General features: G+C 41.7%; 2 long non-coding RNA genes across 4 annotated transcripts; both read left to right on the top strand.

Annotated features, from left to right (window-relative positions):
• Window positions 1–260: 260 nt before the first annotated feature.
• Window positions 261–3,267, top strand: LOC118560994. Its single transcript, XR_004929708.1, has 2 exons — window positions 261–910; window positions 1,616–3,267. It is a non-coding gene; the product is annotated as an uncharacterized LOC118560994 (long non-coding RNA).
• A 6,309-nt stretch (window positions 3,268–9,576) lies between these two features.
• Window positions 9,577–19,662, top strand: LOC110368067. 3 transcript variants are annotated; one of them, XR_004929707.1, is made up of 4 exons: window positions 9,577–10,079; window positions 17,243–17,629; window positions 18,450–18,508; window positions 18,581–19,662. It is a non-coding gene; the product is annotated as an uncharacterized LOC110368067 (long non-coding RNA). The 3 variants fall into 3 exon arrangements; XR_004929705.1 differs by having other exon boundaries at window positions 17,243–17,668; XR_004929706.1 differs by having other exon boundaries at window positions 18,450–19,662.
• Window positions 19,663–23,189: the final 3,527 nt, after the last annotated feature.

Below are 23,189 nucleotides of genomic sequence, written 5' to 3'. Positions count from 1 at the left end.
TATATATATATATATAACTTAATTAACTATTAAAGTCCAAAAGTATGCAGGAGCAACAAATCCCATTTATCACAAAAAAATATTTAACTAATGGCAAGCTTGCAAAAAACATGTCACTGTATTCAAACCGTTATATGTTTGTACATAACAAAAATGAGAATCATTCAAATATTCCAGTGTTACACATTTCTCCGATTTGTTTTATGTTTCTTTTTTTTTCCTTGTCGAAACATACAAGCAGTAATACCTGTGACTCCATTTAGCATTAGCTTCATTTCAGGTTGCAAAAATACATCACAACACTCACCGGAGAAATTCACAGCAGAAACAGATTTAACTGCAAGAATCCTTCTCTTCAGTCAACCGTTACCGGATTTCACAAAAAAATTATCGTGTAAGGTACTTTATTTTTTTTTCAGTGTACTATGCACCTTATTTTCGGCGGAAATACAGAGGCAGCGAGTTGACGTTTTTTTGTGCGAGACTTCCAACCGCTCACTTCCTGTCACTGTTTAGCTAGCTGAAAAGCGACTTATGCAGCTACTTCGTCTCAAATTACTCGTCATTATGACTTAGAGGAAGACCGGGATCAATTGTACGGTTACAGGTTGTCATAATAACGGGTGTAAAAGAAAGGTTTATGTGGAGAAGGAGTGTTTTAATCATCGACAGGGAACAAGAGCTTCGGATGCGGGGTGCCCTACTTCCTTCAACTCCAGCCGAAGAATGAAGAACCTCCTCGCCTGTGATTAAAAGCTTAAAATTTGAAGAAACCACCGAAGCGACTGTATGTTTTTTGTTTTCATTTTGTGGACAAAAGACTGACAGAAGACCCACGACGCCAGAAAAGTGGCTGGGCTACGAAGTTCCATTAAAAACAAAATCAAGGAGACAAAGAGGAGAGACACAGGTAAGCTAAGGGATGTTTACATTAGCCATCTTTAACTCTTATTCCTTAGTTTGTGTCGCTCTTGATAAAACATGCTTTCACATGAAGACAGCTGTCTTTTGGCTTTGTTCCCTCTGTAAATTATTATCTGGATATTTTTACATCCCTGCTGGTAGGTCTATGGGGTTCTGTTTGTAAAGTTATACAATCAGAGATAAAAGGCAGGGTTTGTTTTTCATATTTTTGTTATTCATAAAGCTATAAATAAGTCACAGTTCCAAGTTAAATATTTAAATAAGCTGAATATTTAGCTCCAAAGTAAACTTTTAGTTTGTAAACTACAATTTTTATTTGGAGTTAAATATTTAATCTGAAAACTAAATGCTTGTTTTACAAACTGAACATTTAGCTGTGTAATTAAATATTTTGTTTGGAACTGTGACATTTACAAATATATAACTGTATAAATGTATGTTGAAAATCGGACTTTAAAAATGAAGACCCATTTTATTCCTCTTACCACAGTAAAGAACCCAAAATATTGCTGTTAGATTTTGACTGTGTAACCTTACAAATGTCATCCCACATACTAACACAGGGTGTTTGTAAAAATGATGTGCTGATATGAATATTTGAATAAGTAATGATGCAGGTGGTGCTCTATTAGCTTGGTGTTGGTATGTTTTATGCTGTTTAATAAACTTATTGTGGTCTTGTGTTTGACAGATGACAGCCGGTGTGATGCAGAGGCTAACCGGACCGCTCCATAGTCAGAGTCACCTATGAATAAACATGCTGAAACTACAGGCACCGATGGATCACACCTAGGAGAAAAGAAGAAGAAAAATGTATGGGGCAGGGAACACACTGGCTTCTTGGAGTATCTTCGTCTTGGCGATAAAGTGACGGCAGACAGAGGCTTTACCATTGGAGATCTGCTGTTTGAGAGGCGATTTAACCTTGTTCTACCAGCATTCACTTATAAAGGAGAGCAGTCCTCTGTTAAGGATGTAACTGCCACAAGGAGGACTGCAATTGTCCACATACATGTGGAAAGAGTTATCATGAGGCTCAAAGTTTTCACAATGTAATTGGCATTTATTCATAATTAGATCAAGTGGATGTCTAAAGTGTATCTTATGGACATGAACTGGCAAGAAGATACAGTTTTTCATTTATTGAGTTTATGCAATTTGTTTACACTAAATGTAATTACATTTAACTTTTAAAATGGTAAAACATTGTTAAGTTTTAACATTTCATTTTGCTAGCATATTTGTAGGCCATTTAATTCTTTGTGGTGCAGGAAACATCAATCATTCAGCCTTTTGGGGATGGCGCAGCTCATCTGTTCAGGAGAATCCGTTCAGACCTTGGCCACGGCAAACTGCACCTTTAAACAAAGTCACAGTTACTTTTTATTTATATTAGTCCTTGGTGTCACATTTATATAAAAATATGGATAGTTTGTAGTGACGACTATAAACAGTCCATATTTTTCTACTTACCTTCCTGATATATGTCCAAATTGCCATTAAAGATTAGACGGTTATGAATTAGAATGGAGGACTTACCTTTACAGAAAGGAAGAGGTGGTGTGCTGACCGAATATTAGCCAAACTTGAATGACCCCGCAGCATCAATGAACAAGAGATCAGACTTTTACTTATCTGTTGAATCTGTTGAATAAAAAATAAAAACGTTTTCATATACCAAATTTTATTTCCCAAATGCTTTAAAGTCAATGTTTTCATTAGCTCTTTAACATTGACACCCTAACAAATAAACTAGAAATAGAGTTACAGCTTCATCCTAAAGCCAACTTACATTTTAACTAGGGCTGTCAAAATAACGCGTTAATTTCGATTAATTAATTTTAAAAAAACGGCTTTCGAAAATAAGGTGCTGCAGCCCATAGACATAATACAAGAGTAGACCCCGCATTGACTGTCGTGGCGCAGGAATTACGGCCGCTGTGACGGCCCTGCTGCGCGGTCCGGTGTGCTATGACTGTCGATTAATTCTATCAATTAAGGTCCTTTAAGTGGGAGGCGCTTCCATTATGCGGCCACCTGGATTGTACTTAAGGAGCGCCGTTCCATTCAGGAGGGGAGTCCCCTGGTCGAAGCAAGCGCGCTGCAGACAGCCATCCAGTCCAGACCAGGTTGGGGTCTGGGCTTCCTGGTGTGGAGGGACCAAGCGTGATTGCCCCATTCGAGCTGCCGTCTGATTCCGACGTCTAGACCAGTTTTTTGATTCTTTTAAATAAATGCCTTTTATAGGCTGAAAGCACTGCCTGTTTCCGTGTCCCCCAGTTTTTTTGTTGCGACCAGTCGAGCCGGGTCGTAACAAATGGGGGCTCGTCAAAAAACAAACAACAAAAAAAAAAAAAAACTAAATTTATACAGTTTAGAGATTTGTTCGTTTGACTGCATGATGTTTTATTCATCTTGTTTCTATTTGTAGAAGCGAGCAGTGACATCACTGTTGTGGGTGTGGCACGGCTTTGTTAACTAGTTTGTTGTGGGCAGCTGTGGCAAGTTGGTGGAGTGATCCAATATACAGGTGAGTGAAGTGTTTTTTGGGGCTTGTGCATCAATGTGGGTTCTGTTTTAGTGATTGTGTCTCCTGCTAGGCTAAGTGGTGCTGTCGCTTTAGACTTCACCTGTTTGTTGTTTTGGTAGTGTCGTGGTGGTTTGCGGTTGGCGTTCACTGTGTAGGCAGTGATCTCGGGGGCAATCCGTGAGATTAATTTCTTACTGGTTTGGTGCTTAATAAACCCGCCGCCAATCCACGTGAAGAGCCAGGAATTAGTTAGGCAGGTGAGTCGTGACAGGCAGGTAAAGTATAGTGGGGACATGGTTGCTTTGGGCCCGTTGTGCACTTGTTTCAATTTACTTTCACTTTACACTGTTTTTGCCGTTTAACTTGGGTGTTTTTTCCTGTGACGTGTGATTACAGTTTTGCTTTAAAATGGAATTTGATCTGGATGGTTTTGTAGCTGAACCTTCTTTGGAGAAGTTTAGTGGTGCTACTAAAAACGATCTCATAGCTATTGCTGCTCAGTTTGAAGTACCTGTGGTTAAACAGGAGAGGAAGGAGATTATTAAAAGGCGACTGCATGCCGCATTAGTTGAGCAAAACATTTTACCACCTCCAGAACCAACCACCCAGGGTGAAGTTGGGACGTTTCACGCTGATGTGCGTAAAATGGAGTTGGAATTGGAGATGCGTCGTTTGGAGCTTCGAGAGAAAGAGCTGCAGCATCAAGTTGAGATGCGCAAATTGGAATTGGAGGCAGCTGCCAGACGCGACTCTGCTCGCGTTTCTGTTGATCAGGCCGGCAGTGCTACTGGGGCAGAATTTGACATAAACAAATGTATTCGCTTGATTCCACCGTTTAGTGAGTTGGATGTGGACAAATATTTCATCCTGTTTGAACGTGTGGCAAAGACGCTGAAGTGGCCTAAGGAGGTTTGGTCGCTGCTTCTGCAGTGCGTATTTACCGGTAAAGCGCAGGAAGCCTATGCCTCGCTGTCACCTGGTGACAGCTTAAATTATGATAAAGTAAAGAGTGCAGTGGAAAAAGCTTATGAACTCGTGCCTGAGGCATATAGACAAAAGTTTCGCCACTATAAAAAAGCCGACTATCAAAGTTACACTGAATTGGGCCGTGTTAAAACTGCTTTATTTGATCGGTGGTGCGCTGCGCAAGATGTTAAAAACTTTGATCAGCTCCGCGACCTCATTTTGTTGGAGGAATTTAAAAATGGCTTACCGGAAAATATTGCAACCTACATTAATGAGCAGAAAGCTAAGAACGTGTCAGAGGCGGCAGTGTTGGCGGACGAGTACGTGCTGACTCATAAGGATTATTCGGGTCCTGTGGGTTTTAAACAGCGTTTTGGTCAAAATGTGAGCCGCAGTGATCGGGTTGGTGTCGCTAATCAACTGGAGGCAATACAATTTAAAAATCTGCTGGTTCGGGATGATGAGCGGGTTTGTCATTTCTGTCACAGACGCGGACATATTAAAGCAAATTGTCATCGGCTGAAAGTTGAAACGAAAAAGTTTCAAACTGCCCCGAAAGGAGTAGGTTTGGCTGCGCCGGTGCGGAGTTCTTTGGAGGACACGAAGGAAAATCGGTCTTCTGAAGTGGGTGTCTCATATCTGCCTTTCATTCGTGAGGGTTTTGTGTCATTGCCAAGTGGCGAGGAAAAGGTTCGAGTTAAGATCCTGAGAGATACGTGAGCGTTTGACTCTTTCATTAGAGCTGACGTGTTGCCGTTCTCGGCTGAGTCTGAGACAGGTGCCTGTGTCCCGATTCGGGGAATGGGATTAAATGTAATGTTTGTTCCGTTACATAAAGTGTCTCTAGAGTGCGAACTATTTACTGGAATCACACAATTAGCTGTGCGCCCTGCTTTGCCAATTGACGGCGTATCTGTGATTTTAGGAAACGGTTTAGCTGGAACGCATTTGTGGGCGGACACTGTGCCGTTAGGTGGGCTGGTTACATCGGACCCCATTCAGCGAGTCATTTCTCAGACTGAGAATAATGGAGAATTCGCAAATGTATTTACCGCATGCGCGGTTACCAGGGCCATGGTGCGCGCTCAGAGCGAGAAAGAAGACAAAGGTGCAAGGAAAATTAAATTGCCTTTGTCTAATTTTCCATTCTCTCTATCTCGCAGTGAGTTCGTCGCGGAGCAGCAAGCCGATGTTTCTTTGAAGAATCTTTTCGATCAGGTTCGCCCACTCAGTGAAATAACAGACTGTGCATGTGGATACTTCCTGCAGGACTCGTTGTTGGTGAGAAAATGGTTACCACATGTTGACATTGTGGGGGAACCGGTGTTTCAGATAGTGGTTCCCATTAAACTTTGCTCCGCAGTGTTAAAAGTTGCTCATGACGAGTCTGGCCATTCTGGTGTACGTAAGATGTATGACCGAGTTCTAAGACATTTTTTCTGGCCTCGTCTGAAAAAGGACGTTTCATCTTATGTTAAGGTGTGTCATGTCTGTCAGGTCATTTCCAAGCCCAATCAGGTTTTGAAACCGTTCCCTTTGAGCCCAATTATTGCCGCATCTGAGCCATTTGAGCATTTGATAATCGACTGCGTGGGTCCGTTACCCCGCTCAAAGGCTGGGTCATCATATCTGCTCACTGTGATGTGTCAAAGTACACGTTACCCAGCAGCTTATCCGTTACGTACAATAACAGCTAGGTCGGTGGTACGTGCACTCACTCAGTTTTTTTCGGTGTTTGGTATCCCTAAATTAATACAGTCTGACCAAGGCACTAATTTTTCATCACATTTGTTCAGTCAGGTTCTAAAACAGCTACGGGTGCGACACAATAAAGCAACAGCGTATCATCCGGAGAGTCAGGGGGCGTTAGAGCGTTTCCACCAGACTCTGAAGTCTCTCCTGCGCGCTTACTGTACAGAACTGGCGGGTGACTGGGAGGAAGGATTGCCTTGGCTGATGCTGGCTGCCAGGGAGGTAACCCAGGAAAGTACCGGGTTTAGCCCAAATGAACTAGTTTTTGCACACACTGTGAAGGGTCCGTTGGCTGTGGTGGCGGACGGGCTGAAAGAGCCTGTTCCACCGAAAAACTTGGTGGATTATGTTAATGGTTTTAGAAGGCGCTTGTATCGGGCAAGGGAACTTGTTAAAGAGAAGTTGACTGTGGCGCAGGAAAAAATTAAAAATTTGTTTGATCGGCGTGCAGAGGTGCGTACATTTCTGCCGGGAGATCAAGTGTTGGCTTTGTGTCCAATTATGACTTCTCCTTTTCAGGCAAAGTTCACTGGTCCATTTACAGTTCTGGAGCGGGTTTCCGATCAGAATTATTTAATCTCTATGCCAGAGCGGAGAAAGAAAACCCAGTTGTGTCATGTCAACATATTAAAACCATATTATGCTTGTGATGATTTATTTCAGTCACAGTGTAATGATGCCATGCCTGCATGTGCCGTAAACAACCTTGCTGGAAGGAGCGAGACTTTCGGCACCACGGACAGCGCACTGTCACTTGTGGGGGATGACAGTGACGTGGATGGGTTGGACAGCTCTCTGATTCATGGGCGTTTTAAGAACTCTGAAACTTTGGGCAAGTTGGACACGTTGTTGGCTCACTTACCTGCAGGTCGTGCTAAACAGTTAGCGGAATTGATACAGGATTTTCCATGTCTATTTTCAGACACACCTGGTCGCACACATTTGATCAAACACGATGTGGATGTGGGTGATGCTAAACCAATAAAGCAGCGGTTTTACAGGGTGAATCTGGAGAAGCGTAAGCACTTGGATGCAGAAGTAGATTACATGCTTCAAAATGGGATAGCAGAACCAAGTATGTCCAGTTGGGCATCGCCATGTATTCTAGTCCCCAAGTCTGATAACACTCTACGTTTCTGCTCAGACTTTCGCAAGCTTAACGCTGTTACAAAACCAGATTGTTTCCCTTTGCCGAGAATGGATGATTGCGTTGACCAGGTGGGTTCTGCTAACTTTGTCAGTAAATTTGACCTTTTAAAGGGTTACTGGCAGGTGCCATTGACAAAGCGTGCACGTGAAGTGTCAGCGTTTGTTACACCTACAGGCTTGTATTCCTACACGGTAATGCCGTTCGGTCTGAGAAATGCGCCGGCGACATTTCAAAGACTAATGAACAGAGTGGTTGGTGACATGACTGGTTGTGCGGTTTACTTGGACGACGTGGTGGTGTACTCTGACACGTGGGAAGAGCACGTGGAGCGCATCCGAGAGCTTTTCACTCGTTTGGCGGGGGCGAGGTTAACGGTCAACCTGGCCAAGTGCGAGTTTGGAAGGGCGACTGTTACCTATTTAGGTCGTGTGGTTGGCCAAGGTGAGGTCCGCCCTGTTGAAGCAAAGGTTCAGGCGGTAGAGCAGTTTCCTGTTCCAGCTACAAAGAAGGAGCTAATGCGTTTTCTTGGGCTGGTGGGATACTACAGATGTTTTTGTCGAAACTTCTCATCTGTGGTGGTGCCTCTGACAAATTTGCTGCGCAAAGATGTAAAGTTTGAGTGGTCCACCCTTTGTCAACAGGCTTTTGAGCAGGTGAAAAGGCTCCTCTGTGCTGCTCCTGTATTGGCTGCACCACGTCTTAAACATCCTTTCCAACTTTACGTGGATGCCAGTCATGTGGGTGCTGGAGCTGTCCTTACACAGACTGATGATCTGGGTATTGGTAGGCCGGTGAGTTACTTTTCGAAAAAATTCGATAAGCATCAGTTGAATTACTCAGTGATCGAGAAGGAGACGTTTGCTTTGATCTTAGCCTTAAAACATTTCGATGTTTATTTAAGTGGTGGCGCTAACATCATGGTTTTTACAGATCATAATCCGCTGACGTTCTTGTCTTCCCTTAAATGTCCAAATCAGCGTTTGATTCGCTGGTCATTGTTCCTGCAGTCTTACAATCTGGATATCCATTACATTAAAGGAAAAGACAACGTCATAGCTGATGCGTTATCTCGCGCTCCACTTTTGTAGCACGTTTGGTTGTTTTTGTGCTTGTTTTTGTCCCTGTTTCCTTTCTATGTGCCTTAAAGAAGCTTCTGAGTGCACCAGTTGCTGGTCTAGAGAGTGAGCAGAGGAGGAAATCGGTACATTAAACCAATCCAGCTGAGTATAACGTGGGTAAGAGCAATATGTTAAGGGTGGCTGGGTTTACTTTACACGTTTTGAGTTTGGAGCAGGGTTCCATATAGAACCTGCTTTTTTATGGGCGGGGGTGTGACGGCCCTGCTGCGCGGTCCGGTGTGCTATGACTGTCGATTAATTCTATCAATTAAGGTCCTTTAAGTGGGAGGCGCTTCCATTATGCGGCCACCTGGATTGTACTTAAGGAGCGCCGTTCCATTCAGGAGGGGAGTCCCCTGGTCGAAGCAAGCGCGCTGCAGACAGCCATCCAGTCCAGACCAGGTTGGGGTCTGGGCTTCCTGGTGTGGAGGGACCAAGCGTGATTGCCCCATTCGAGCTGCCGTCTGATTCCGACGTCTAGACCAGTTTTTTGATTCTTTTAAATAAATGCCTTTTATAGGCTGAAAGCACTGCCTGTTTCCGTGTCCCCCAGTTTTTTTGTTGCGACCAGTCGAGCCGGGTCGTAACAGCCGCCATCTTGGGGCGGTCGACCTGCTACCCTACGCTGTATACACCTTAGCATTGTGCGGCGTATTTTTGCTTATCCGTTTATCCCTATGACGTCAGGGCTTGAGGGATAACTTTTCACATGTAAGATTAAAAGATATGTTTATATTAGAATGTGATTTTTCTAATATTAGATAGAGAGTTACAGCTCTACACGTCCAAGTTTTTGTGACTTAGTCTTTCCAAAATTGCATCTACTCTGTGAAGGCATAAGAGCTTTAGACATTGGTGAATAATATATATATATATATATATATATATATATATATATATATATATATATATATATATATATATATATTATTCACTAATGTCTAACAAAGCTCTGATGCCTTCACAGAGCAGCTGCAAATATAAATATTTTGATCGATAGATAGATATTGTTGGGATTAATGTTTATACTTCATTAATCAATTTATCTTATTATGATGTAGTAATGTAAGCTTCTGATATAATCATATTACTCACATGATAGCTTAATCATGTCTTCTCTTCCTGAAACAAGAAGACTCAGCTACAAGATTATGTGCTGACTGAACTTGATTGCTCAGCTGTGTATCTTTGTTGACAACTGAGGCTGTAAACTATCTGTTCCCCCACCCTTCAGTACAGCCTCAGTCCTGTAACTTGGGAAACGCCCCAAACTTAATAAAACCGAGGAGAACGTTGAGACCGGCAGAGTGGGTTGGAGATTGTAACTGTGCGGTCTCTTCCTACTCTCTTCGAGAATGAAACTAAACTAATTGTCTGTGTGCCTTTCTTTCCTTGTTTGTATGATGTTCTAGGTGCTTAGACCTGACATTAACTTGGTCCTTCGAGCCGGATACCAACATACCTGAAATTACTGGTGGACGCGGGTGAAATCCAGAAAGACTGTGGCCACAGCAGGACTGAAGAGTCCTTCAGACCCTTTAACGGGACTGGGTTTCCCCCCGTCCCCTAGGATTCTGAAGGTTGACGGTGATCCGAGGGATTAAGGCACAAAGGAGGACAGCGGAGTCCTGTAAATTTCGTAAGTAGGTTTTTCATTGAAACAAAAAACCTTAGTAAGAAAGAAACAAAATAGAGTAAAGCAAAATAGAGCTAGGTTTTCATTGAAAAAAAAAAACCTGAGTGAAAAAGACAAAATAGAGTAAAATAATTCCTACCAGGGGAGCAGGCCCCCGAAACTGTCTGTGGTAAAAGTAGGATATTTTACGTCTATAAAAGAAAAAGACCTGAGGAATTCTAGACTCTGTTCGGGCAAAAATAATATAGAGCTAAATAACTCCTTCCAAGGGAGCAGGACCCTGAAACTGTCTGTGGTAAAAGTAGGATATTTTTCGTCTATAAAAGAAGTGGAACTAGTTCGCCAACCAGGGGAGCAGGCCCCCGAAACTGTCTGTGGTAAAGGTAGGATATTTGTCATCTCAATTAAATAGGCCTTAAAGTGTGACTGAGAGAGTGTTTGGTAACAATATAACGACTAGGTTCTATTGCTCCATACTAAAACAGAAGGGAAAGTACAATATGACTTTTGTGGATGCAAATGCAAGAATTTCTCACCTGAAAAGGTTGAAGCAGAAATTACCACAATAGTTTTTAGTATTGTCCTGCTGAAAAACAAACCCCAGTGTTTAGAACACCCCAGGTGTTAGCACACTGGACCAAATTGATCTGAAATCGGAAAAAGCTCGAGCAAATTAAGGGAAGGATTAATATGCAGCGACTGGAAATTTGTGCAAGCCAGGGATCCCGATAAAATTAAAACTTAGACAAATGGATAGCAAAATACGGATTTGAGGGACGCCTCAATTCCGAAAAATTGCAGAATTAAAAGACAAATAACAAAAAGGTGCAAAAATTATAAAAACAAAATGGCAACAGAAGGATGGGAGGATTTAGAATGGTGGGAAAAGTAGCAAAATCCAGAGAAAAAGGGCAAAGAAATAAGAAAAAGGAGGGTAATGAAACAGGGCCCGTAGACCAAGGTCATGTTAAAATAAAATTAAAAATAGGAAGAACCAAAAAAAACAGATGGAAGTTTTGATGAATACAGAGTAAGGATGACCGCTGTGTTCAAAATGCATTCAGGTCTAAATGAGGAACAAAATGCCCAAAGTCCCCATCAGCAGCAGTTAAAGAACACTCTGCATGCAGGTTCAAGTAACGCAATACAGCAATGGGTAAATCGACATTACATAGGCATGGCGTCTGGTAAACCGAAAGATTACATTTATCATGCACGCCATGCAGAAAAAGTAATTAAAGATAAAGAACGACAAAAACTAAAACAAAGTCAGACACCTTCCTCTCAGAAGAAGAAGTGTTTTATCAAGGCCATAGAGCCCATCGCAATAACAGAGGAGGGAGAAGAAGATTCCACGGTCGTCCTAAATTATATCTATATCAGATAAATGTTGGGGATGTGGACAGGTTGGACACATCCAAAGAGATTGCCCTAATCCAAAACCAGGGAGAAATCATTTAGCATGACTAACCAATGAAGAGAAAAATACAAAAGAACCCCCAGAGGAAGAAGTAATGCTAAATCTGTATGAACTACTTTTGGTGGGTGAATTAAACCAAAAATCAACCTACTGGTGAATGGGAAAGAAATTACATTTTTGTGTGACACCAGAGCGTGCAGAACCACCTGCAGAGAACAAATAACATTCTGTAAATTCAGTGATGAAACCATTCTGGTCAGAAATGCAAGTGGAACCACTAATAGGGCCCCAGTCACCACTCCAGTAACTCTGGATGACCCCGAGGAAAAAAAATGCCAAATGCAGATCTTATACATTCCCAGCTGCCCAGTTAATCTCTTGGGCAGAGATGGTATGTATCAATTAGGGTTAGCCCTGGTGCCCACAGCAAATGAAAGCATTATGGTAAAAGGACAACATGAAGACGTACTTGTGCAAAGAGGTTTAGGAAATCCTTACTATTACTATACTCTGGACATCCCAAACACATCTCCACATAAGTCAGCCTCAGCCCTGAAACAGGAAGGGAGACAAGCTGTAAGCAAAATACAAGATGAAATGACAGAAACAGATGTGCATGTCACTCTCTGGTACAAAAACAGCCCAGGATCGGACCCAGGTTATGAAAAACAAGTTGAAAAGTGTACACCGGCAACAATAACAGTGGATTACCCCTACTCGGGTGCTCACAGCACCGCGGTAGCAGGAATAATCAGCGAAGGAAAGGGGATTCTGTTAAAAGATCTACCACCTTTCCTCTGGTCCAAGGGTCTAACTGACGTAGGACTGGTTAGAGGAGCAGTACCAGTTTAAATAACACCCAAATCGGACTACAGACCCTGTCAGACAATATCTGTTGAAGCCTGATGCACAACAAGGAATTGAGCCAGTGATTAAAGATCTCATTACGGTAGGAGTAATTGTTAAATGTGATGACTCACCATGCAACACTCCAATTTTTCCTGTGAGGAAAAAGGCCCCATAAGTTGGATGGAGGATGGTCCTACAGGCAGTTAACAACGCAGTAGTACAAAGAGCAAGAATGCGTATCAGATCCTTATACTCTTCACAATACTTTAAGACCAGATTCAACATACTACACTGTTGTAGACATCAGCAATGCATTCTTTTCTGTGCCAGTGGACAAAACGAGTCAGTTCTGGTTTGCACTTACCTTTAAAGGTCAAAGATATACTTACACCAGGCTACCCAGGGTTTATTGTTAAAGTCCAACTACCTATTCACAAGTAATGTCCGCAAGTATGGCAAAATTTAACCCTCCTAGAGGGAGTCAAATTCTGCTATACGTGGATGACGTGCTTTTAGCATCTCCAGATAAGCAGACTTGTGAAACAGATACAAAAGCCCTATTAGTTCATCTAGCCAGCGAAGGCCATAAAATCAGCAAAAACAAACTTAAACTATGTAGAACAATGGTGAAATATTTAAGTCATAAGCTGAATGCACAAGGCAGAAGCATCATAGAGGAAAGGAAGACAGCTGTACTACAAGCACCGAAACCTGTAACAAAAGCACAAATTATGTCCTTTTTAGGCCTCACAAACTACTGCAGAAAGAAGAACCCAAATTACTCGCAAAAAGCAGGGCCTCTACAAAAACTAATGTATAAACAAGAATTGAAAATGTCAACACTATTAAACTGGACGGCAGAAGCAGAAAAAGCCTTTTGTGATCTAAAACAGGCCTTAGTTTCTAGCACTGCTCTAGCGTTGCCGGATTACAATAAACCGTTTATTCAAATAGTAGACTGCAAAGGCCATTACATTACCTCTGTTTTAGTACAGCAGCACGGTGCAAAAATGAAGCCAATTGCTTACTTTTCATCTAAACTAGATAGTGTGGTCTGCACCTTATCAGCATGTGTACATGCAGTAATCGCGGCCGGCAGCAAACATGACTGTCAACAAACAGCTGAACAGTTGACTAAATCCAGACCAGATCTAAAAGATCAACCCTTAACCGAGGGACAAACTCTTTTCATAGATGGCTCATCAAGAAAAGAAAACTATGTTAAAACACAGACAGGTTATGCTGTTGTTACAGCAACAAAAGTCTTAAAAGCAGAAAAACTGCCATCAAATACTCTGCAAAAGCTGCAGAACTGGTAGCCCTCACAGAGGCTTCAAATTAATGAAAGGAAAAGGAAAAAGGCAAATTCTACAATGGACATTTTTAATCTGCCAGGACAAGACACGGTGCAAACATAAGATAAGGATTCATAGATCACTGGGTGATTATAGTTTAACGAACACAGATCCTAAATTTGTAAGAAGGCAGAAAATGCAACAATAATAATAATAATGGATAAATGAAAATGTAAGAAAATCACTCAGAGTAATATCTGCTTAAAGTTTTTCAAGGGTAAACTAAACACTTGAGAACAAGATTCAAATAGGGGACATAAAATACGACCAGCGTTGCTTACAAAAGTTGTCTGTTAAAACAAGCAGAAATGATCAAAAAATAAGAAAAAGATGGAGTTGGAATTGCTCTTTGCTTTAGGTGAAAGTCATATTCTATTAGAAGTCCTTTGGTTTGATGCATGTCAAGCTGAAACTGCTTCACAAAACTACTTCCTGTCTCCGCCCTGGGCTACACCCATTTCCTGACTAGCAACCAATTACGACTTTGTGTGCGCTTGAGGTATGCACACACTTCCTTTTTCTCAAGTTGAGCTTTTCAAAATAAGACAAAAGATACATAGGGATGCTTTTGATTAACATCACAACAATATTCTGGAAATATACATAGTGGAGCTTTCTTTTACAAACTTAAGGGTTTTGTTTTTGAGGGTTTTAAAAAAATGTGAAGTATTTTAAGGCTGGTTCAGCAAGAAGGTTCTGAAAGGTGTTAATAAAATTCTTTGTTGAGACTTAGTGTGTTAAATGAGTTGAGATGAACCTTGACACAGTAGCCATGAAACAGAAACTTCACCCAAATGGGAAGGACCTTTTCAAGTGCTCCTTACCACCCCTACAGCAATAAAAATAGCAGAAAGGTCCACCTGGATCCATTTATCTCATTGGTTATGGCCTGGCTCTTGGACCATAACAAATCAAAAGGGAAGCCCCGCATGGGATAACTTGCTGACGTCAGTCTGGCCAGCTGCCTCCACTTCCAATCAGCACCAATTAGAAGCTCTACACAGGGACTCAGAGGGGTGTGTGTGTGTATATACATAAACACAGTTACAATATATTGTAACTGTGTTTATGTATATAGTAATAACAAAAAATTATTAAAGTGTATGAGTGGCTGTGTTTTGCAGCATACATAAATTCATTCAGAATATTCAATTACTTTTAAACCACACTTAAAACATTTAAATGCAGTGAACCATTTGTTATAATAGCAATAGATTTAAAGTTTTCAGAATAAAACAACGTGAAAATAAGTTCAATAATCAGCGAGTATAGTTGACTTAAATTGATTCTGCACCTGGTTAACAAATTACACTGAGCTGAGTTCTCGACCGCCCCAAGATGGCGCCCCTAAATCTCGTCCGCGCCTATAGGCGAGAGCGGTCGATGCAGGGTCTACGCTTTGTCAGTCAGCCATACGGTTTCTACCTCTAGTCCTATTTTCTCTGCTGTCTAAACTAGAGTATAAACTCACAAGCCACCTACTGGCCGTGTCTGGTAGCAAAAGAAAACCCAAAATTAAAATAGAAACAGATTTGCTTGTGCATGTGCATTAAATTATCAGACAAAATCTAATAAAACTAAATATAAAATAATACTGACAGTCTTACACACATATATGGGGTTACATGCAGATGGCATGCCACCCACCCCACCAAGGAGTATAGGGGTAACACAATGTGTGTGTGTGTGTGTGTGTGTGTGTGTGTGTGTGTGTGTGTGTGTGTGTGTGTGTGTGTGTGTGTGTGTGTGTGTGCGTGCGTGCGTGCGTGTGTGTGTGTGTCTGTGCAAATTTTCCGTTATTTGGGTCAGTTAAACACCCCACAACCCTGTGCTGCATCTCTGTCACTGTCACATCCCCAAACATTTACCAATGGCCAACCTGCTATGTTATTTTTGATAAACTGTTTATCATAGGAAAATTTTTAGGATAGTTTTGAAGAGTCGTCCAATTAGTGCTGATGCTGGGAGTCACGTCATGTCAGTGGGTGATCTTTCAAGGTGTCTTTGGACAGATTATGTTCAGGCTGCTCATCTAATGCACAAACAAGTGTCCTAGACCACCTCTAAATGTGATCTGACAGACAACTTGAAAAACAATGAAAGAAAAAAAAATTGGCTTAAGTGAATTCTCTCCTGTATTTTTCTGTTTGGACAGAAATGGGTCACTCAGGATGCATGTTGGTGTCAGGTGTGAACAGAGCCTAAGGCTGATTGCTGAATTCCAGTTTTATAAAATGCAAAACTATGTTTTCAGATTAAAATTTATATAGCGGTTACATACAAACCCCCTAGCAGGCGTTTGTATAATTAGGAGTTAGTACTCCAAGTTGCTTTGAAGCTGTTAAATATCTGCATGAAAGAAAGCAGATGAAGCCAATCAAACATTGCTGTAAGTCATGTACGTTGTCATCTATCAATTAAGATTGTATTTTTTACCCCCAGCCTAAAGGAGCCTGTCTGAATGGTTTACAGCCTGACACTTCAGATCAAAGAATATCTGTCTTATTCTTTTAAGTCAGCGTTTTATACAGACAGCAAGAAATAAACAAACTCCAACATTCATATTTGAAGGGTTGTCTTTTTCTGTAGGTAGTTTCAAATATTTTTGTTAGTTTTCATTTATCTAAATAAAGAAATTATAGTATAGCAGAAGTAGTTTATTAACCCCAGATCCTACCATTGTGCTCGCATTCTTGATACTTCCTTGTCTAATACCATATTGGACGTCTTCTTGTATTTGTGTTTGCTATTTATATATGATATCTTTTTTAGCACCTCTGTCAGTTGTGTAGTTTTAAAAACTGCTTCTAAATAAAGTTGGTTTGGCTAGTTGGTAATATTATTTTAGGATCTTGTATTTTTGGCCACTGAATGTTATAGAGATAATACCTTCAACCCTTGTCCTCAGGACCTATTGTCCTGCATGTTTTAGGTGTTCCCCTGCCTAAACACAGAAGTCTTGCAATCATTTCCTTCAGGTGTGGTGGAGCAGAAACATATCTAAAACGTACAGGACAGTGGGTCTTGAGGGCCTGGGTTGAAGACCCCTTGCTGTTAAGGATAAGATTAGAGATGCTGGAGCAGCAGAAACCAGGAGACAACAGATAACTTACTGATGACACTGAGGACTCAGAGGCTGGCATTCTAAGATTTGAAAAAAATGACTGACTAAGGGTAAATGGTAGGGTAAATGGGTAAATGTTAAATGTCTTGTGGGTGCATTTTCAGCAACCCCCTGTCACATGTATATGTGCCACTGGGCAAGGAACACAAACCCTTATTGCCTAAGAATCTGTGTATCCATGTATACGTCTGTATGTCAGTTATTGTGATTGAATGAATGTGGCTATAATGCAAAGTGCTTTGAGTAGTCAATGTGACTACTCTATTTACCGTCTATTTACCATTTAAGATTTCGGCTGCATTAAATATAGTCAAATTCAATAAAGCTGTGATGATCTCACACCTGCTAATCTCCACCCTGCCTGTAATTAGTCCTCATTGGTTCCACCTGTTTCCACCTCCTCATAATCCCTGTGCAGATCAGATGCCAGTGCCAGATTGTCTCAAGCCACCTGTAGGAGCATTCCAGCGTTCTTTAAACTGCCTGCCTTTTACCTGACCTGACCTGATTCTGCCTTCAGTTACCGAGCCTGCCCTTCCTTGTTCTGATTCTGCCTGTCTGCCTGGAGATCTGACCCCTGCCTGTGAGTACTGGATTCTGCCTAACCCTTGTGATTCTTTTGAGCCCCTGTTATCGGACCTGGAATGGATGTGAACCCCTCCTTTCGGATTTTCCTATTTTTCCTGCTGCTGGATAACTGCCTGTCTGTGATCGGACCCGGACCCCTCTGGATAACACCCCTGGAAGCCCCTAAACGGATTGTCTGCCCTCCTGTGGTCGCTCTACGGCACGGACCGCGGAACCGGTAGGGCCGCGGCCCTACCTACTTTTGATGATCAAACATGTAAAATAATATATATAAATAAAATTAACTTATTCAATAGCTATTTTTTCAAATGCACAGTAGTATATGGCAGCAGCCTCATTCTCCAATGACAAAGCGATAAATCATCCCATCTAAAAATGTATTGGCTGATTGTGTCATGTGATGTAAACAAAGGTTTTCCCACACAATTGCAAGCCACATCTGCGCTGCTTATGACTGCTACTTCGTTTGCTCCGTTAGCTTAGTTAGCTTTAAGGCTGTGTCCACTGCAAGTGCTGAGAGGTGTTTCTCGTCCCTCCGTTGTACCAAGACCTATCTGAGATCAACAATGACCCAGAAAAGACTAAATAGCTTGACGTGCGCCCACACACACAGGGACACTTTTTCGGGAATATTTAGAGCAGGGGTGAGTTTTACTTTTCTTTTTAAAGTATTTTTATTCCGTAAATATTGTGTTAGCTGTAGTATAATGATTATAAGTGGAAATAAATCCGGGGCATGTGTGCTGGAACGTCAGAAAAAAAGTTAAATAGAAATTCGGTGCCGATTTTAATTATAACATGGCAGACTCATTTATCATGCTCAGGAACCTCAGCCTATGAGAAAGCAATAAATTCTGGTGTCTAAAAACGGATTGGCTTGTTTTGTGTCAAGTGACGCAAATCAGTTGCGTGATCAAGGGGATACTTGTGTTTTATGTGTATGCGGGCGCGTGCGTATGTGATGGGTAGTGGTATTGTGAGTATTGCCTGATGGGCCCGACCAATTTGAAATGCGTTCTGCGGTCCATGCTCTACAGCTTCAGCCCTGAAACCCCGGCCCGAAGCTAGATCCCAGGCTCCGGAGTCACGCTACTAGGTTAGTGATCCAGCTTCTCTCACTCTTGCCCGTTACCACCAGCTGATCACTAACCTGTTGTCTCTGCTGCAGGGAAGTTTCCAGTCTAAGAGCGAACAGCGAGTCCTGAATGCCTGCGTCGGCTTACCTTTTAATAAACTTGTTAAAAACGACACTGACCTGTCTGGTTTTAATTCTGGGTCCAGTTTGTACGTTATAGTACAATCTGGCCAGTATGGATCCAACACCGGACGGTCAGTGGCGCGCAGGAGTTGAAAAGTCAATTTCTCAACTAGAAACCAGCGTTGCCGAAATTCTCGCTTATCTCCGCAGCCAGGCTGCTCCAGCCCCGTCACTTCTGCAAACAGCTGTCCCAGCCGTCGCGTCACATACCAAGATGTCAGCTCTGCCCAAACGGCGTCTTTTACCGCCTGAACGCTACAGCGGTGATCCCGAGCAGTGCCAGGCGTTTCTCACACAGTGTGAGATCAAGTTCGAGCTACAACCATCTGCTTACCCACTGATCGCTGTAAAGTGGATTTTGTTATTTCTCTGTTGGCAGGCAAGGCTAAATTATGGGCAGCCTCTGAGTGGCAAAAGATTCCCCTATCTGACACTTGTATTATGCTTTCTCTCATGAGCTGCCCAGAGTATTCAGCCCCGTGTTACCCTGCCGAGAGTCCTCAAGGGGGCTTTTAGCCCTCAGGCAGGGTGACAAGTCAGTTTCTCGGTTTATTATTGATTTCCATCTGTTGGCTGCAGAAAGTCCCTGGAATGAACCGGCCCTGATGGACGTTTTCATTTCTGGTCTTAATGAAAAAATTAAGGATGAGTTGTCCACACGGGATTTTCCAAAAACCTTAAAACAACTGGAGGAACTGGCCACCCGGGTTGGCCAAGCACGACTGGAACCTGAGGCAGACAGGGCTGCCTCAGGTTCCAGTCGTTTAAAATTACATGTGGGTTGACACCACTTTAAACACACAAAATGCTATTTAACTGTCTGTGCTTCGCTGCACAGACATGCTTAACCCCACCCCTCTCCATGGTCTGTATTGTTGGAAACTAGAGATGCCCACTTTGAATAGTCTTGTTACTGAGAAGTGCTTAATAAAAATACTTGACTTACCTTGCATTTTAAACAAGGTATGGCATGTCTTTGTCTGATCTGTGCATAGTGGAAGCTTAAAAAACTGCCGAAAATTGCTGCTTTGCGCACAGCTGCTTTCCCCAGGGGCCTTTCCTAGCTGCAGAGCTGACTCGTTAAATATGTACATTTCTTCAGCGCTATTTGTTGTCTGTCTGATTTTCTAGCATTATAGTTGCACAGGAGGGAAAACTGACAGCTCCAGACGCTTTGTAAGAGGTTGAGATTAAAAGACACAGTTTTCTCTCAATTTCATTGATATTATGCTGTGCACCATGGTACATTTTGATGATAGACAGGGTAAATAATATGACCAAAGGCTTTGTCATATGCAGATGGAGTCCTACAACAGGAATCAGCACTTTATTTGTCAAAGTGCTGATTTTATTTCATGAAGTGAAAAACACATTTGACACAGTTTTGGCACATTTGGCTTAAGTACGACAAAATCACAGGTCTGCTTGGCGAACTGGCCACTAAAACATTTGTGGAACAAATACTACGATCCTTCTTGTTGATTTTCATCAGACCTCTTGCTGCGGCATTTTGGATCAGCTCAAGGCTTTGCACTGCATTTTGTGGTGTTCCTGATAGTGAAAAATTACAATAGTCCAGCCATCCATCCATTTTACGTTATGCTTATCCCTGTTGGGGTTCGCGAGGGGTGCTGGTGCCTATCTCCAGCATTCAACGGGCGAGAGGCAGGGTACACCCTGGACAGGTCGCCAGTCTGTCACAGGGCAACACAGAGAAAAACAGGACAAACAACCATTCACGCACGCACTCACACCAAAGGAGAATTTAGAGAGACCAATTAACCTAACAGTCATGTTTTTGGACTGTGGGAGGAAGCTGGAGTACCCGGAGAGAACCCACACATGCACAGGGAGAACATGCAAATTCCATCCAGAAAGACCAGGGTCGGACGCAAACCCAGGACCTTCTTGCTGCAAGGCAACAGCCTCATCACTAGTCCAGCCTTGAAGTAACAAATGCATAGACTAGTTTTTCAGAATCACTCCTAGACAAAATATTTCTAATTGTGGCAATATTCCAGAGGTGAAAAAGGATACCTTGAGTGATTGATTAAGAAGTTTATTTTTGAGGACTCTGGTCCAAAGATTACAATTTCTGTCTTGTCAGAATTTAAAAGCAGAAATTTAAAGTCATCCAGGTTTTGATTTCATCAAGACATGCCTGTAGTCAAATTACTGGATTCATCAGAATTTATAGATAAATATAGCTGAGTGTCATCAGCATAACAGTGGAAATGAATCCCATGCTGTCTGATAATTTTACCAATCGGAACCATAAAGAGAATTGTCCCAAGGACTGAACCCTCTGGTGCTCCACAAGTGACCCTAGAGTTTGAAATAGATTTATTATTAACACGAACAAACTGGAATCTTTCAGACAGATAATATGTAAACCAGCCTAATGCTTTTCCCTTAATCCCTACATTATGTTCAAGTCTTTTAAAGAGAATATTGTGATCAACTGTATCAAATGCAGCACTGACATGTAACAGGACAAGTACAGACACAAGTTCATTATTTGAAGTTATGAGAATATCATTTAGACCTTCACCAGAGCTGTTTCGGTGCTATGATGAGCTCTGAAGCCTGACTGAAACTCTTCATACAGGTAATTACTTTGTAAATGTTCACATACTTGATTAACAACTACTTTCTCCAGAAGTTTTGATAGGAGATTAGATATAGGTCTCTTGATCAAGTCATCTTGATAGAGAGATGGCTTCTTAATCAATGGTTTAATAGCAGCTACTTTAAAAGCCTGTGGTACATTTCCATTTAGATTGATCATATGTAAAATAGGGGGCATTAATCAAAAGGGAATACTTCTTTTTTCTACTTCTCCAAAATTATACTTCAAGAAAACTATTGTGCTGTCCTGGGGCCATATGCAGCTAGACAGCTAGGACAAAAGTTCCCCACACAAAGCTTCCTTTTCTTGCGTTCTCTGAATAACCTTTATTCACAAATCTGGCTTTAAACATTGTTTTTTGTAAAAAGACGAATACTTTCCAAGGCAGAAGTGTGTAGAACAAATTCAACTTCAACAGGTGAGAGCACTCACTATCACACGTAATTCACATAGAGATCTAAAAAAGTTGTGATGTCTCAATCTGATTAAATATGAACCCAAAACGTTTCTAACTGTTTTTACCATGGATTTCCTCTGACTAAGAATTAATTAATATCTTATTTATGTAATGTATTCACGACATGAATTCCTTGCTGTCTTAACTAAAGGCAGAACAGCTATAACGTTACTTTCTATAATTATTACAGGTTCTGCTGAGATGTCAAATTCTGGAGAGTGCTTAGACACCCTGACACACAAATATGGATTAACTTCATTTTATGTGCACTCGTGAACTTGTTTTAGTTGATTTAGTTGTCATGATGTACTGTAGAGCGTGATGAGGTCTGTTGTGGTATTGTGTGCACTGGATTGGGGGGACAGTTGGTGTTGTCTGTCAAACCCAATCTTCTTAAGCTGCAAATTCAGTAAAGTTACAAGATTTCTTGCAACCTCTTATATGGAACTAGTCTAAAAAATAAATTATGCATTTTATTGTAAATATAAAATACTTAAAAACAAGATAAACATAGAGTATACAAATGTTTACAAATAATTGTAAACATTGTTTTGCTTTGAGTCAAGCTCCAGAAAAATATTTTACAATTCTTTTTAAATCTTTATTGTGCTCCGCTCCGGCCTATTGGCCACCGCAGGGGTTCGCCCACCGCCGGCCGCCAGCCACGGCAGAAGCTGTCACGCATTTTCCCCCGCCTGTCCACCGGGCAATACACACAAAGGCATTGAGCAGCGCTCCCCCAAGACTCGCAAAAAATCTGGTGCAGATCAGTTGATGCAGCGATGCATTTGGCCACTGGAGGCAGTGGCGACCCACCAGTTTAAAATCTATGTATTGACATCTTAAAAAAGGTCTTATAGCATAAAAGATAATCCTGTTTTGGTTGATTTTGTAGACGAATAGAAGAGATATTCTCAAAGCATTAAATAAGCCTTTTGACTTTTATAAATGTTGTCCTTTTAAGGTGATTTTAAGGTACTTTTTATTAAATTTGTCAATATCATATGGAAGTCTGGACATATGGCAGCAGCGTTTCAGGTGACTTCGCCACGCCACCACGCCGCCCTGCTCCATCGAATCCAGTTAATTTTGTAGCTGAATAGAAGAGATGTTCTCAAAACATTAAATAAGCCTTTTGACTTTTAAAAATGTTTTCCTTTTAAGGTAATTTTAAGGTACTTTTCATTAAATTTGTCAATATCCTATGGAAGTCTGGACATATGGCAGCGGCGTTTCAGGTGACTTCGCCACGCCACCACGCCGCCCTGCTCCATCGAATCCAGTTGGGCCTAGAATCTCCAACACATCAACATGTCTTCTGTCTGTGGACACAGTTTCATGTTGATTACCTCAGAGGGGTAACATAGCGACTGTTAACAATAAAACATGACACTTCCTGTTGTCAGAGGGCGTGGCCTAAGCAATGTCATCAT

This window comes from Fundulus heteroclitus, unplaced genomic scaffold, assembly GCF_011125445.2.
Source record: "Fundulus heteroclitus isolate FHET01 unplaced genomic scaffold, MU-UCD_Fhet_4.1 scaffold_520, whole genome shotgun sequence".
In the NCBI taxonomy this organism is placed as follows: Eukaryota; Metazoa; Chordata; class Actinopteri; order Cyprinodontiformes; family Fundulidae; genus Fundulus; species Fundulus heteroclitus.
Note: the sequence above shows the minus strand (reverse complement) of the source record. Positions and strands in the feature narration are given on the sequence as shown.